General features: G+C 43.3%; 1 long non-coding RNA gene across 5 annotated transcripts in view; it reads left to right on the top strand.

The window, feature by feature from the left end:
* Window positions 1-16,937, top strand: part of LOC149128561 (uncharacterized) — a 168,905-nt gene that overhangs the window by 146,448 nt on the left and 5,520 nt on the right. For 3 of the 5 annotated variants that reach the window (XR_016235129.1, XR_016235148.1, XR_016235138.1), the window contains 2 exons: window positions 7,540-8,451; window positions 9,742-16,928. This is a non-coding gene — a long non-coding RNA (uncharacterized LOC149128561). Of the gene's footprint in view, window positions 1-7,539; window positions 8,452-9,741; window positions 16,929-16,937 lie in introns of those variants that run through there. The other 2 variants (XR_016235157.1, XR_016235165.1) reach the window with 1 other exon arrangement.

Below are 16,937 nucleotides of genomic sequence, written 5' to 3'. Positions count from 1 at the left end.
GAGAGTTAATTGAACAATATTTCCGGAAGGCTGGGTATTAGGCAGGCAGGTGCTGTGTGCAAACTTGTGAACACACAAAGATATGTCGAGATTCAGATAATCCCTCATTGACTGTCGGAAGAAGCTAGAAGAAATGAATTCTGGGTAAGGAGAACTGTCGAGCAGGGAGTTTTGGTCAATTTGTAGGTACTTTAAAGCAATTGTGATGGATGTGGGAAAAGAAATCAATGGAGAAATATCAATAGGGATTTCGCTGTAAATACAATATGCTAGCAGTCTAATCATCAAACATACTGCCTGCCTAATATATGGGCAAGTTAAAAGAGGGAAATTACGTAAAATGAATAAAGATAAAATAAAGAATGCACTTAGTCTCACAACTGATGAGGTTATGGGGGTGAGGTTCAGACAAATTTGGTCCTGATCAAGGTCACGGTGTCTTATCTTTTCTATAATCATACTCACATTTTTTATGAGATGAAACTGACCCAGAGATGTTAGTTATGATCATAGGATGCACACACAGAATGCTTAGATTAAATTCCAGGTCATGGGACTGGCACCGTGACACAGTGGATAAGGTGTGCACTTCTATGGCCAAGTGGAGCACACCAGCCAGTGTTGGTATCTCTTATGGGCACCAGTTTGAGTCCCAGCTGCTCCACTTCCAACCCAGCTCTCTGCTATGGCCTGGGAAAGCAGTGGAAGATGGCCCAAGTCCTTGAGTCCCTGCACCTGCATGGGAGACCCAGAAGAAGCTCCTGGCTCCTAGCTTGAGATCGGCGCAGCTCTTGCCATTGCAGCCATCTGGGGAGTGAACCAGTGGATAAAATATCTCTCTCTCTCTCTCTCTCTCTCTCTCTCTGCTTCTGTAACTCCATCTTTCAAATAAATAAATAAATCTTCAAAAAAAAATTCCAGGTCATTGTGACATGGGGGAGCTAAGTAAGGAGTTAGGCAGGAATAGGTGAACCTGGAAGAATATTTTTGTTTGTTTTTTGTAATTTTGGTGTAACCCTGCATTGTAACTCCATCCCTTACCTGTGATTCCAATATCCCCAGTTTCCCATAATGCACCTGTGTCTCATCCCGGACCAAGGAGGAGAGATCATAATGGCCACATGGAGTTAAGCTCCACATGGAGGCGCCATGAAACTCCCAGAAAGCTCCATGTGCATTCGGCTCCTTCCCAATTGTATCTTCCATTAGGGCACCATCCCCCCTCATCAAAGGGACTGACCCATGTGGCAGTGGTCCTTTCACTTTTTGCTTTTTGGCTTCTGGAACTTACTTACGGGTCCTCGTCTGGCCTCCTCCTGTGCTCTCTTCTCACAGGCAACTCTCTGACCCGCTGGTGGCAGGCATCTCTCTATGAGCCTTTACTCTCCCATGAACTGAAATCTAGTCTCTCTTTTAAATAAATCCTAGTCTCACTTGTGCACTGGATTTATGCCTCTGTTTGGAATTCTAATCTCTGTGGGGGCAAGAACTTGGAATAAAATTGAGATACTTATGCCCATAGCAATTCCTGTTGAACTAGGACAGTTCTCACCACTCTGTTTCATCTGGATGTAGGTATTTCCTTTGAGACCTCAGTGCTGTCTTCTCTTTAGAGACTCTTCTTTTCATTGGTCCCGTGTGGGCAATTGGTACCTGGGCCCACTGAATGCCTGTTCTGTGTGAATAAGACCTTCCTCTTTAGTCACAAACTCCCCAGGGCTGCCCGGACCGATGATGTATCTTTTGGCCCTGGCAGGTCTCCAAATCCTGCCTTCAGCTGATTCTACCCATGCAGTCTCTGAGCCTGGAATTTCTGGTCATTGCCAATCAAAAGGAAGCCTACACAAAATAGACAAGAAGGGAGCCATTTGAGAGCTACCTAACCAACGTCTGCTAGAATTCCTGACAGCTGAGCAGCTTCCACTTCCAAACGCAGGCTGGCCTGCTTGGAAATAATTGAGCTTTTCTTGCTGAGCTCACTGATTATTTGTCCACCATTCAGTCCAGCACTGTTAAAATAACTCTCAAGAGGGATTTTTTAGTTTGTACTTGATTTTACTGGATCTTCCCTTTTGTGAGTTCCCTTTCTAATTATTGAACTCATCTCTCTCTCTCTCCACCCCCCTCTTTGTTCAAAGTTTTCTTAATAATTAATTCTCATTTTCCTATGCCCAATATATTCAGAAACTTCTCTCACCAAAGTCAGGGTGCCATGCCAACGGATGCTGTTAGATATGCGGGCTGGTGAGTATGCAGGTATTATTATCATTGTGTCCATTTCTTTGCACCAGGTTTAGAACTGGGGGAAAATGGGCCTCTTAGGTCCATTCTCTCCCCTCCCCACCTTCAATGCAGTTTTTGCTGACCACTCGGAGGCTGAGAAAGTGTAACAGTGGTAAAGATTTATCGCCCTTCCTTGATATGTCTGAATAAATCGCACCATTCCAATGAGATTCACATGCATGCAACAGACTCTCCCTGCCGGCTTGGCTGTGTTCTCTGCTCTGCAGACAACAAAAGATGACAAGTTCCAGCGTCAGAAGAGAGCAACTGGCTTCCGTTGGCAACCTTGCTTGTCAACTGGCAGACCCAAGAAACCAGGCTCCCCAGGTCATCTGAGGACAGGGAGGGGTTGACACAGTTCAGAGAAGAATAAGCAGCCGAGTGAGGGTTGACATCAATTCCAGGGCACTACCATGCCTCTACACCCTCTCTCGCCACACTTCCCTCCAGAGTTTCCCATCTCTCATCTTACCCTGGTCTGTGGGTCAGATTGCAAGGAGCACAGTTATTTCCTGAATGTGCTTTATGGGAAGCGTTCCAGAGCAGTCTCGGGGGCTACAGAAGAGGTCCACTCAATAAATCTTTCTCTGTCCTCCAAGCCAAAGCTAGCCAGCTTCGTATCATGTGGTATCAGTAGGGGATTAAAGTATCACCCACTGCATTGCTTTTCAGTGGAAGGCTCCCATATGCTCATTTTAAATTCAGCATTCTAAGTCCAGTGAGGAGTTAGGTCACAAATGGAGAATTGAGTCTTTTAATAAATATTTTTAAATGAAAATGCTATTCTGAAATAATTTTAGATTTATAGTAATGTTGCCAAGAAACTTCCATATACATTTCACCCAGTATGGGGGAGAGCAATTCTAATAGTTAGCTGATTTTAGCTTGATGCTTCAAATGGACGAAATCAGACTTTTGGAATTCATTAGGTCACTCTAATTTGCAGCACCAAGCGTCTCAGCCCTTCACTGGACTCGAAGATAAACCCGGCCAGTGTGGGAGGAATTTAAACAGATCCAGTGCCCTATTCTGGCCCCTAGCCACTAATTTCTCTAATGGACAGCCAGCCCAGGCAGCCCGTGGGTCCCGGTGGCAAACCAGTGTACTTTGGAAGAAGTGCCCCTTAAGGCTCCAATAGGACACCTGATGTCAGAACTCTGCGTTTATTTTTCAGCTTAGGGAATCACCCAGTCCCTTGAACCCGATGTTTGCTGGTTCTTCCTAAGGGCTCCCGCCCATCTCCTACCGCTTCTCACCATGTGTCCTGATGCCATCTCATGAGCTGGGCCACGAGAGTGCCCTCTGTCTACTGATCTACTGCACTGTCACACCACACCTCATCCCAGCACCTGCCACTTGCTGGAAATAAGGCCTCGAGGTGCCACATTCTCCAGATGGTTGTGCCCTTGCTGCTGGAATGAACGTTTCTTGATCCCCACTCTCCCAAATGAGCTGGTCTAAGCCCATAGGCAGACCCCTTCAATGCTTCTGTAAGCTCTTTTTTCTTTAAAGATTTATTTATGTATTTTTAAAGATTTATTTACTTATTTATTTGAAAGTCAGAGTTACAGAGAGGCAGAGGCAGAAAGAGAGAGAGATCTTCCATCTGCTGGTTCACTCCCCAGATGGCCACAATAGTTGGAGCTGTGCTGATCCAAAGCCAGGAGCCTGAAGCTTCTTCTGGGCCTCCCACATGGGTGCAGAGGCCCAAGGACTTGGGCCATCTTCTCCTGCTTTCCCAGGCCAAGCAGAGAGCTGGATTGGAAGTGGATCAGGCGGGAATCGAACTGGCGCCCATATGGGATGCTGGTGCTTCAGACAGGGGCTTTAACCCGCTGCGCCACAGCGTTGGCCCCTTATTTATGTATTTGAGAGGCAGAATTACAGACAGAGAGAGGGAGAGACAGAGAGGTCTTTCATCCACTGCTTCACTCCGCAAATGGCCGCAACAGCCAAAGCCAGGAGTCAGGAGTTTCTTCCAGGTCTCTCACATGGGTGCAGGGGCCCAAGCACTTGGCCATCCTGTGCTGCTTTCCCAGGCCTTAGCAAGGAACTGGATTGGAAGTGGAGCAGCCGGGTCTCAAACCGTGACCATATGGGATGCTGGCACTGCAGACAGAGGCTTGACCCACTATGCCACAACACTGGTCCCCTTTGGTAAGTTCTTACACTGAGCAGGCCACGTAGGATCACAGGGGGACACCTATTCAGTCATCGTTACGTAAGCTTTCACTGTCTGTTTTCTGGGATCCGTTACGAGGTCTGTGGAGATGAAGCCTGCTTTCAAAGAGATCATAGCAGAAGAGACATTCAAGGAGGATGAGGCTTGCCGGACTGCAGGATCATCATCAAAAGGAAGCTAGATTGCAATCAGTGGAGGAAAGGTACTCACATCTCTAGAACAGGGCACGGAAAGAGAAAAGTAGGTTTGGGGAGAACAACCAGCAACATCATTCAGGACAGGTTGTGTCTGAAGGTAACCACAAGACCTCTAGGTGAAGAGGGCCAATGCGCTTTGGATATAGAAGACTGGAGAAAAACAGAGAAATGTGGGCTGGGCTTTCGAAGTTAGTCAAATACAAAGGCAACTTGAATCCTGAGACCACCCAGACAGAGCTTCTTCTGGGTCTCCCATGCAGGTGCAGGGGCCCAAGGACTTGGACCATCTTCTAGTGCTTTCCCAGGCCATAGCAGAGAGCTGGATCAGAAGTAGAGCAGCCAGGACTCCATTGGGTGCCCATATGGGATGCCGGCGGCGCTTCAGGCCAGGGAGTTAACCTGCTGCTCCACAGCGCTGACCCCTAGATGTTGCTCTTTGCTATGGCTGGAAAACAAGAAATCCACATGTCCCAGCCTTGGCTATTAAAGCCTAGGAATACTCATGGACTTCCAGGTTGTTCAAGGTAGCAGTGATGTTGAAGGGAAGCTACAGGTCACAGGCACATTCATGGTACCTGAATAGGCTCCACTGCCTCACCCACAATGTGGGGAGATTGTTCATCAAGTGACAATCTGAGAAGACCACACTCTGCTCCTCCAGCAGAGGCTCCCTGGCAGTCATCAAGGCAGCAGGAGTGGTAGATGTCCAGGTTCCCAAAGAACTCCCGACACAGTGAGGATACACAAGTAGCCCAGGTCTTGAAAGATGAACTCAAGTCTGTACTTGGGAACTGGAGAAACAAATACACATGTTCTGTTTCTGCCAAGAAAAAAAAATTGGGACCTACAATGTGGCGCAACAGGTTAAGCTGCTACCTGCTGTGCTGGCATCCCGTATGGGCACTGGTTTGAGTCCTGGGTGTTCCACTTCCAATTCAGCTTCCTGCTAATGCACCTGGGAAAGCAGCAGAGGATGGTCCAAGTGTCTGGGCCTCTGTACCCATGTGGGAGACCTAAAGGAGGCTCCTGGTTCATGGCTTCAGCTTTGCCCAGCCCTGGCTGTTGTGGCCACTTAGAGAGTGAACCAGGGGATAGAAGATTTCGGTCTGTCTCTTCTCTCTCTCTCTCTCTCTCTCCCCCTGTAACTCTAACTTCCAAATAAATAAATAAATAAATCTTTTTTTGAAAAAAGGAAAAAAATCAATAAAAAGTGTGCAGTGGTGATGATTGTGCCAGGAATATAACAGGTACACTGATACCTGCAAATTACTGCATTCAATTAACTGAGTGATGATTATGGTGATGGATTAATGACAGGTATTGTTTTCAATTTTCAGAACATGGGAGAGATAGCACGATTATTGTTCCGTGGGTCTTGTCAACTCCCTGCTGTCAGGGCTGAGGCACAGTATAAGTGGTACCCCAGAAATGTGAGAAAACAATATGGGTTGCTCTTGGCTTGCCTATCTGAACACATTCACAGTACTGGAAAACTCTTGTTTCCAGCAACAACAAGTCAGACGTTCTAGCAGGGTTCTCAAGCTGCTTGAGCTGGAAGGGGCACCCAGAGAAGTATTTCTAAGGAACACAGATGAGTTATTGTCTGTTGCATGGGTATTGAAACACAAGGCAAAGACTATCCTTATCTGGTTAATGTAGAAGTCCAGAGCCTTGATAAGGTACCCTGTGTCTTTGTGACTAGATATCCCGGAACAGGTTCACCTAGAGAGAAAACACGGGAACACATCAACCACCACCTACAAAGTGGCCTACAGATGCTGCCGAGGGTGGAGGGAAGGCTGGAAATGGGACAAAACCTGAGAACTATGAGCAAGGCCATCCTTTCTGGAGTGCAGGCTTGTTCTGAGAAGTCTGGAACGCTTTCACGTTATTTGTGCTAAAATTTTTTGCACTCTTGTGTCAAAGATAATGAAAGATTAATTATTGCATTTGAAATTTTTATTTCCTGTTTTTCAAATCTACAAATTCTCATTGTGTGTGTATATATAGGTTACAGAGTAGTGTTAGGATCTTTGAAGACAATGTAGGATGATTAAATCAAGCTAAGTTATATTTGATTTTCTTGGCATCCTTATAAAGAACAGATATCAGCATGCCCTATTTCAGAAGAAAAGCAAAACCTTCAGTGATTTATTGAAAAAATATCTATTCAGTCCATGCTAAGTATAAAGTACTACCATGCAGTAGGCATGAAATGCAATCTTTTTTCTTATGCACCTTACAAGTCTGAGAGAGGCAGATAATAAGCAAATAAACAAGTTAACCTAATTTCAAAATTGAATAATGCAAAAGGAGAATCAAAATAGTAGATTATATTATTTGTTCAACTAATCCAACCTTGTGCTATTCCCAGTGGAGTGGTTCCCTGATGCCTTTTTCTGCAGGAAGCATGTTCTTATCTCACTAAGGTCAAGCTTGGATTCATGACTTGCTTGGAAGAATAAGCCATCAGTGCAAATTATCTGTACTGTACCTAGCCAGATGTTTGAAGAACCACTGTGTGGTTTTGTCATTGTTTTTTTTTCCCCTTCTGTCTTAAGCAGTCCCAAATAGGACTGCTTTCTCTACCTGCATTCTACCAGTGTGGGAATCAGTCTCCCCACAGTCAATGTCCCATCAGTGAGTGAAAATAAGCCCTGTGTTGCTATAAGCCATGAAGATTTGGAATTGCTTCTTACTGCAGCATAACCTAGTGAAATATGATTAGCACACCTTTCATGTTTCTGTGTTGGGCCGGGGAACCCAAGGGAGACTTTTCAGATGGTGTGTGGGCACTTGTCTCAGGAGCTGATGTTTGTACTGAGGTCACTGTATACCCAGTAAAATAACCAGGTTCCTCCAAACTGTTTCTTACAGATAACTGTGTCACAAAAGAGCTGGATCCTGGGTGAACTTGGCAGAGCACATAATGGAAAGATGCATAACTGGATTTCCGTGCAGATTCATGAAAATTCCAAACAACTTCTCAAACATTTATGTTTGAATTAAGTCCAAAGCATGATTTGCCTGAGGCCCCTTGTTCCTTAATTTAAATCTCTATGGATGTTCAGGAAAATGGAATCCACATGTTTCTCATTTGTTTACACTTCCCTCATCAAAATACGGTCTGAAAGAATCACTTGATGTTTCAAGTTCTTGAACTCGGATTTTCCTTCCCAAGTAAGGAAGCTGCCTTTTCTATGGTCTGCACCTCAAAGGAAGAAACGTGTTCATCCTTCTGGGATGTGGTGAGGTCTCTGGCTCCAACTTCTCTTTTGGCTTCAATTAAAGCCCTCCAAATGTGGCCTCCATTATCATCACCACATTGCAGTCTGCCAAATTAAACCACAACGTCCAGCCATCAGAACAAGACATATTTCTTCCAAGAAAATGAAAGAGCCAAACCAAGAGTCCAGCATATCCTCAGGCGCCTGTTTTGTTCGCTGACACTCAATCCTTTTCCTTGACACCAGAACAACACCAGTGTTTTATATCTTATTTCTAGCTGATAAGAAAAGTAATTGGGATCTTGCTTCTTTAGTGTTAGGAAAACATCAAACATTTTTAGCACGTCATACTAGCCCTTTCTCCCCAACCCTCGCTTATTATTTTAATCTCTCCCTTTCCGTGCCAAACCACTTGTCATTCCCCAAACATGACCTGCATCTGCTTTTCTGCGAATGCTGTTCTCACTCACTGGATGCCCTCAGCCCTCAGCCCACCAGGCAGGTGCATTCCTACGCTTCTCCCAAGATTCTGCTGGAAGATGTCCTGCCCTGTGATGTCCAGGTGAGTAATCACGTGCTCATCCCCAGGGTTCCTACATGGTGACACATATCTCCATTACCATTCATCTCATGTGCTGCTATAATTGTTTACATGCGGAGTAATCCCCTCCAACAGCTGTTGTCCTATGTGAAGGCAAAGATGTGGTCTTGTTTGTTCTTGTTTCTGTCCCACTGTTGGTCGAATAAATGATTAAGTTCATACATAGCTAAAGGCATCTATCAGTCTTCACTCTATTACACCTTTATAGCCTGTGGACACTTGCTCTATCTTCCCTATATCTAAGTTATTACTCCGTCTTTGCTGTTTCTATATGATATGGACACTTACTCTATTTTCAATGTATCTGTATTATTACCATATCTTTACTATATCCAAACTGGAAAGTAAATGTTGAGTTGGAGACACAGGGGTGAAAATTCCATCTACAATAAAAAAATGTCAAAATTGCTATTTTTTTTTCAAATTAAAGCTTTAGGAAAATAATAAAGCTGCTGAGGTGAAAGCAGACAGGGACAAGAGAACCCAGTGACTCAGAGAACCCACGCGCTGTGGAATTGTCCCAGCCTGAGTGGGCAGTCAGCCTTCAGCAGCCCCCAGGTCTGCAGGGTTCCACAATAAATATGCTTTAGAACTTTCCCAAGGCTTGGTTTCTCCCTTAATTTTCTGGACCTTGTTGCTAATCCCATTCAAATCTGTGAAAGTAGTGAATTTTAGTTCATTAAACATAAGGCATAGTTTCTGGATAAAGGCAGGGGAAAGAATAGGCAATTTTTTCAAGAGTTTTCACATATAAATGTTATGTTTATAGCACACACACAAAAATATATATGTCACACATATGGGGTATATATATATGTGTGTGTGTTTATAATATGATATTTGTACTTATATATGTGTGTTTGTGTGCTCGTGTTCATTTAACAATGAATGTGAATATATTTTCAAGTCAATTCAACTATCCAACTTCCTATTTACTACATTGCCTTAAAGGAAATTTTTAGATTCACATTCTGTGGAAGCCAAAAAAATTTCATGAATTAACCACCCATTATCATAGCAATAACAAACACCATAAAAGTTGAGTAGATTCTGTCTGTCGAGCATATTTTGAGTAGCAGAAGGAAAAAAATGGCTGATTTAAAAAATAAATGCATACCTAACCAAATAAGTTGAACAAAATGTGTGTGTTCTCTCTCAAAACGATGAAAGCCTCCGAAGTCCCCTTCCGCCCCTCTTGTTTACCTGGAAACTTTGAGAACCTCTTACAGAATTGTGGTTTATTTGTTACAGCTGTGGACTGAGGAGCTGTGGAGAGAGAACAGAGTGAGAGTGAACTCCATCGGGGGTTTCAGAGCCAGAAAATCTGGACTCACATTAAAACTGTGAGCACCACGAGGGCAAAACGGTGATTCTTATCTCCTAAAGAGTTTTCCAGTCATCAGTGCCCAGAGTAAGCTGATGAACTGGGAGTGGGTGACCTTAATAGATATAACCATGGATGGGTTCATTGTACCATGAAATTAAATTTTAAATCTGAATTGATGAACAAAAACGCTGGTTTGATTTTTTTGAACAATAATTTTAATAGTTTTGTAACTCTTTCCTCCCCATGAGAATGTATCTGAATTTGGAGCTGTGCAAGGAAGTTCCTCTTTTCTGAAGACCATAGCTGAGCTCCACCACCAGTTAGTAAATCCAAGATGTGTCTGGGCTAATGGGCTGAAACTCCATGGTCAGGATAGTCTCAGCATCTTCATTGATTTTCTTCCTTCTTCTTGCTCCTTCAAAGAGACCGTGTCCTCTCTCTCCTTCTGATGTTGGTGGTCCCTTCCAGTTGGTAGGACTCCTGGTGTTAACAGCTCCAACTCCTTAGTATGCTCAGTCCCTCCCCTTCCATTCTTGCTCACTCAAGGTCTCCTTCCGGTTCATGTAAATGTCCCCTTTCTCCTCCTTTATTTCAGAAGAAAGGACTTAAAGGTGGGGCAAGGGGAGAGCTATACTTTTCCACCACCCACAACCTCTTGTGCACTGGCACCAGGTAGTTTAGTTTCTGGGCAATCACTTAACCAAATTGCTGAACCCAGTGAGCTCTTTCCAGCCCTCACCTTTCCTGCTGTCTCCTGGCACTGGGTATTGTTAACCATTCCTTCTTCATGCATATGTCCGATCTCTGACTTCTGGGTCAAGACTTCCGCTCTTCTGCTGAACACTTTTCACCACCATCTCTCTTGTCCTCCGCGTTTCCCTCTTTGCCTTGGTATTACTTTCTCTCCCTGCCTCATTTCTTGCTTGAGCAGTCAAAGGTTTCTCTGTGGCTCAAACTATCCCTGCATCAGATGAGTCTCAAACCTATACCCTGCGTTCTGGCCTCTCATCTGGGCAGTGGTTCCATTGTCCTACTTACCTCTTGGGCATTTCCACATGGATGTCATTCTAGCATCTCAGAATTAATGTGGCTGAAACACAAACCATAATCTATTTCCCTATACCAGCAACTCATTTTGACTTTCTAATAATGGAAGACCAAGATATGTGGGGCAGGGTAAGAGTGGGTACAATCCAGAAACTTGCAAGCTCCAAGCAGTACAAAAAAGAGAATGGAGGAGTGGAGACCAACTGTGCCATTCAAGGGGGTCTTTTCTCATTATTCATTCACTCACCTATTTGCTAATTCATCCATCCATGCATTCATCCATTCCTCCCTTCTAGTCGTCATTCATTCAAAAATCATAAATTATTTGGTGTCATGAATACAAAACATATACTCCCTGACTTGAAGGAACTTGAGACAAAAAATGCATTAATCTTCCAGATGCTGTGACAGAAATATTCAAACTGTGGAGCTCTGGATAGCACATGGTCACTACTCCTGGGGACAAATAAGCTCAGGAAAACTTCAAAATAGTTGGCACCAGGAGCATCTTAAAGGATGATTTGGGTCATCAAGATGGCACTTAAGCAAAGATTCTGAAGTCTGAAATAACCTGGTATCCCAACTAACAGGGTGAAAGACAATGAGAGTTGAAATGAGAGAGGCAGGCAGGCAGGCCAGATGGTGAGGGTTACCAGGCTTAGGAGGAGGAGTTTTACACAACAGTCATTGGGAAACTCCTAAGAGATTGGGATAGGATTCCCCACGGAGAAGTGTATTTGTTTCCTAGGGTTGCTGTAACAATGTACCACAAATTGAATGGCTTAAAACAATGGAAATGCATGTCCTCACAGTTTGGAAGATTAGAAATCCAAAGTCAAGGTGTTGGCAAGTCTCTGCTGTTTCTGATACCTCCAGGGGAGGATCCTTTCTCACTTCGCCCAGCTTCTGGTAGCCACTGGTGGCCCTTGGCTTTGACAACACAACTCCAACCCCCATCTCCCTCAACTGTGACACTCACTATCACAGGGTCACTCTTCTTATTTTCTCTTTCATTGCCTCTGCTTCTCATGCCAGTCATAATGGGTTAAGGACCATGCTAATGACCTTATCTTGACTTCATTATGTTTGCAAAGACCCTATTTCCAAATAAGGTTACATTCACACATTCTGTAGTTTAGGAAGTCAACATATCTTTCTTGGAGTTATAATTCAACTCATAACATGGAGATGTAATTTTATCTTGTCTTTGGGCTCCTACTACCACCACCTGCTCATTCTAGTATTTCCTGTTCTAATCACAGTCTTTGGCCAAGCAAAATCATAGAGTCTGCTCCTTGACTCTATTGAAGCATCTGGAATAGTTTCCACTTTCCAAATGGAACTTTATTAAATGGTAAATGAAAATTTTTGAGAAAATGCAATATGTATAAGAGTAGTCTGGTGTCTTAAGTACACATATAGGAGTCTACCACCCTATTTGAAAGAGCAAAGAAGCTTACTTGCTTTCTAAATCTCTTTCTACTATCAGACTAGTGTTACAGAAGTACTATTACTTCTACTATCACTCTCATTATTGCTGCAACCGTCACCAGCAGCAACATTGCTAACAGCTAACATTTATTACTTCTTTACCTTATGCCAATTGCAAAAGTAGCTGCTTTGCTTATACAATTTCATTCAATCCTCATTAAAATAGAATTAATGAGATATTTATCACTGTATCTTTCTATACATAGAAAAACTAAAACTTGGGTAGAAGAGAAAGAACTTCTCTAAGATCATTTATAACTACAGGACAGGAAAAACAGGACTTATCAACATGTTCTAGAAAACTCAAGGAGAGAAACAGCTGCTTTTTGGGGGGCGTGGTAGGCAGCCGGGGTCATGCACAGAGAGGTGCCTCATCACCTGACTCACTGCAATTCACACACTGAAAAAGAGGCATCTTCCAAAAGTTCATGGCAAATAAAAAATCAGGGCATGAATTTCAAAATTTTTGCACCAAAGCAAATTTATCTTTCAATTACATTTCCACAAATGTTTTGAAATGCTTACATATGCACTTGCTGTATACAACCAGTTTGCTTTTGCATTTCTTTTCTGCTTTTTAGCTCCTGTGCCCAATAAAACACCTTACTGGAGTGAGAGAATAGCCTCTCTTCTTAAAGCACCGCCCAGAGCCAAAATTCCTACAATTCTCTTTAATAGAACATTCAATAGAAAAGGGTGGAGTGGCAATAGTGTTGACCTGTCATGTGGTCACCAGAACACGGGCCACAGAACAATTAATAGATGAGATTCAAATGTGTCTTACTAATAGCCATTCTCTTAGATCAAGGGCTCGAGGGCAAGAGGGAGGTACTGTAGCAAAAAGACAATTGCATCCTTTTCTCATGTGGTTTTGAAAGGATTCTCTATGCACTGTATAACTTTTTGTTGCATTCATTTCCAATAAGTGAGTCAACCAAATCATGTTCAGATGTAAAATAAAGCAGTCAGTCAGTTCTGAACTGAGTTTAACACTGCCACTGTAAGGATGCTTCAGAGGCCACACACCTATGAACCCCACCCCAAACCTCTAACCCTAGCCTGCCACACCCTCAGGGAAATCATAGCCAGGGTGGAAGACAGACAGCCCATTTCCTGAGATGGTGACAGTTCAGTATCATTACAACATTTATGATGAACGAACTGTGCTCTAGGTACAGCTACAAACATGTTATGAACCTCACAATAACACTCTAATAAAGGAATCATGATCCAAATTTTTAGATGAATACTTTGAAATATTTTTTGAGTAACTTATTGAATGTCACACAACTCATTGCATGGAAGAGCTGAGTTTCAAAGCTAGTACTTAGCATCTTCTAGTCTGTACTTGGAGCCACATAGCACAGCCTTCCTCCCTTCCTTCCTATTCAATACCCAAAGATGCCATTTGCCATCAATAAATCTGTATTTTGTCTTCCTCTCCTCATTGTGTTAAGTTCTTACCCTGGGTACATCCATTGCTTATAGTTTCAGACTGTGACTGTCCCTTTTATTTTTTTTAATTCTAAGAGTAATTTATTTATCTTATTTATTTAAAAGAGAGAAAGAGAGATGGAGAGGGGAGAGATTAGAGAGAGAGACTGCCTATCGGTGATCTTCTTTAATTTCTGCAACAGGCAGGGCTGTGCCAAGCCAAAGCCAGGAGCCAAGAACTCAATCTGGGTCTCCTACACGGTAACAGGGATCAAAATACTTGAGCCGTCACCTGCTGCCTTCCAGAGTGCACATTAGTAGAAGGCTAGAATCGAGAGCAGAGTTGAGACTCTGATATATGACACTAGCATCCCAAGAAGCTTCTTAATCACTATGCCAAATGCTCTCCCCCTGTCTGTAACTTTTTGTGTGATTCAGAATCTCTCAATACTGACTTCAATCCATTAACAACCCTACCTCAATTTGCCTCTGTTTTTGTCCAGCATCTCAGGTTGACCTGAAATCAAAGGTAATGGCTCCAGCCTCACACTCTGTACTCATGGAATCCCATGGCCTCTTTCTACACAGAGCTTCATACCCTTCAGGGAGGCCTCTGTCTTGTATTCTACGCTATCCACCAAACCCACTCTGAAACCATTCTGATCCTCTTGCCTTCGTGATCAAACTACCCTTTACTAACATAAACAAAGAGACTAATTGGAGGGACTGTGGCAGTGTTAATGCAAAATTAGAAGTCAAACATTTTGAGGAAAAATGACAGTGGCTAAGAATTGTCAACAACTTTATCCCAGAGGTAGTGACTTCACTTTCAAGGATTAAAACCACTCACATTTGAATGCCTCAAAGTCTGATTTCCTGCTCGTGTGTGTGTGTGTGTGTGCACATACACATGGGTGTATGTATGTGGTTATTTATTTGAACATAGAAATAGATTCTTTAGAGAAGTAATTACTGTACATAGCTGAGAGTTCTCCCTTCAAATGGTATATTACGGCTACTGCAAATTGGCCCATTTTCCTCCATCATCTCAACATCCCATATCCTCCTTGGTGCTCAAGAGTAAGGCTGCTGAAGAAAGATGAAGTGCCTGCCTAGCTCTTCGCCAAGGGAACAATTACTTATGGCCCTAAGAGTTTTCTGAAGCACAAGCAATAATAATGGCTCATAGCATCATCTCCACCATCATCAGTACATCATCTTATTTGGCACCTCACAGTGTGGTCATAAAAATATGTCTCCACATTGAAATAATTCTTTGATCCTTATTAAAACTACCCCATGGGTTAGGTTTTGTTACCCTCATTTCATAGATGAGGATGTGGAAGTTGAAAGAGGTCAACCTACAAGGGGCTGGAACCTGTGCTCAGTGCCAGAGCCCCTGACCTCTCAGCCAGGATCATTTCATGACATCACGCTGTGCGTGTTCAGGGTTAGATGACCCCTTGCATAGGCAAGCGATGTGCTAGAGTGATTGAGAGCAATAGTTCTGTGCTAGAGTGATTGAGAGCAATAATTCTGGAGGCAGACCAAATTCTGCAAATAATCTTGTAGTTTAAAGCTTTGCTTTGGTGCTCGTGAGGCCTTGGACAAGTTTTAAATGGCAACTCAGTGTCGTTTCCTGTAAAATGAAGTTAAAATGTCTACTGATGATGCTGAAGAAATCATTAAACAAAATGCTACCTGTCGAGTGCAGGACGATGCTCGAGGCAAAATTAAGTGGGAGTTCCAGTACAAGAGGGCCACGGTCTTCCCTTTCCAATCCAGAAATTTTAAAGATCTTAGAAATTTTTATACAATGCAAATAACTTATTTTACTACAAAACTCAACCTAAATGGGCCTGAGGCTCACTTCATAATTTTTACCTTTTAAAAACTTGTATTTGATTATGTTTATGTAACTTAGTGTGAATATTCACATGTATTGCTGCAGAACTGTAACTGCTTTTGCTGTCACTGCCTCCTTTTGGTGTGTTACATAATATTCAATATATGTAGCATATGAACATTCTAAGATCCAGGGCAGTCTGAAACACGATTGTCTACGAGAGCACTGGTCAATGACTATGGGTCCACTCTTCCACACAGGTGGTACTTTAGAGTATTTGTATTTCTTGTGAGCCGGATTCATTAGGCATTTTTTTTTCTTTTACCAGCTGAGGATGGACTATGCTGCCAGTTAGCGCAGAATTCTGGAGGCCTGGATTTGAAAAGAATAAGACAACCTCACAAAGGTTTAACCTTAGGGATGGTAACACTAAGGTTGTTTTTTGTGAGTTTGAGCTCCATTGCCCAAGAAACCCAGGAAGGGTGCTAAGAGCAATGGCCAGATAAAGGAGTTATACCCTACCAGTGTGGGGCCTCCAATAAACAGACAACAAAACAAAGTTAAATATACAGCATATTGAATGGAGGTAGCACATATAAAGCATAAAGAGAAGTGGGGGCAGAGTAGATACGGAAATCTTCAGACACAATGCTGATCTGATGGCTGCAAAAGGAGGAAGAAGAGAAAGGAGGACTAGATAAGAAGCATAGCTCTGAAAATTTTAAGCCAGGCAGATGGGGAGCCTGGAACACAGATCTCTGGCATGGGCAGCCCAGTCCTGGGCCTTCCATGCTCTCAGTGTTTGGGTGGGACCACCTTGTAGAGACTATGGCCTTGGCATGGGCAGACCCAAAGGGGCAGAACATGGAGGGTGTCAGCCAAGCAGACGCCTCTCCCTGGTTCTCCTGAAGGAAGATGTTAGCAGCACTGTCTCTATGGCTGTTCCTAAAGTGAGTTTGGCCAGAGAAGGTATTCTGAGCTGGACGGAAGTGCATCAGAATGAGAGCAAATCAAAACCAAGCAAAGCACATGCAAGTGTATGGTAAGGAAAAATTCTAAAGAGCCCACGGGGTGTTCACAACCTACCTCCCTGATGAGGGGACTTATGCATGGAGCCAGCTAGCTTTGATACCAGGGCAGGGCTCCTGTTGTATTGAGAATTTGTTTCCCGAAAAAAGAGGAAATTATTGGATTGTGTGCTGGATCCTTGCATTCATCCCAGGACACGAATCACATCCTCTTTTAAGTCCTTTTCTGAAGGGTTGCTTAGGAAATGCTAACACAGCACCTCCCTCCCAGCAG

The sequence above is a fragment of the Oryctolagus cuniculus genome, chromosome 1 (genome assembly GCF_051225735.1).
Source record: "Oryctolagus cuniculus isolate XC-2025 breed Fujian yellow rabbit chromosome 1, ASM5122573v1, whole genome shotgun sequence".
NCBI lineage: Eukaryota > Metazoa > Chordata > Mammalia > Lagomorpha > Leporidae > Oryctolagus > Oryctolagus cuniculus.
Note: the sequence above shows the minus strand (reverse complement) of the source record. Positions and strands in the feature narration are given on the sequence as shown.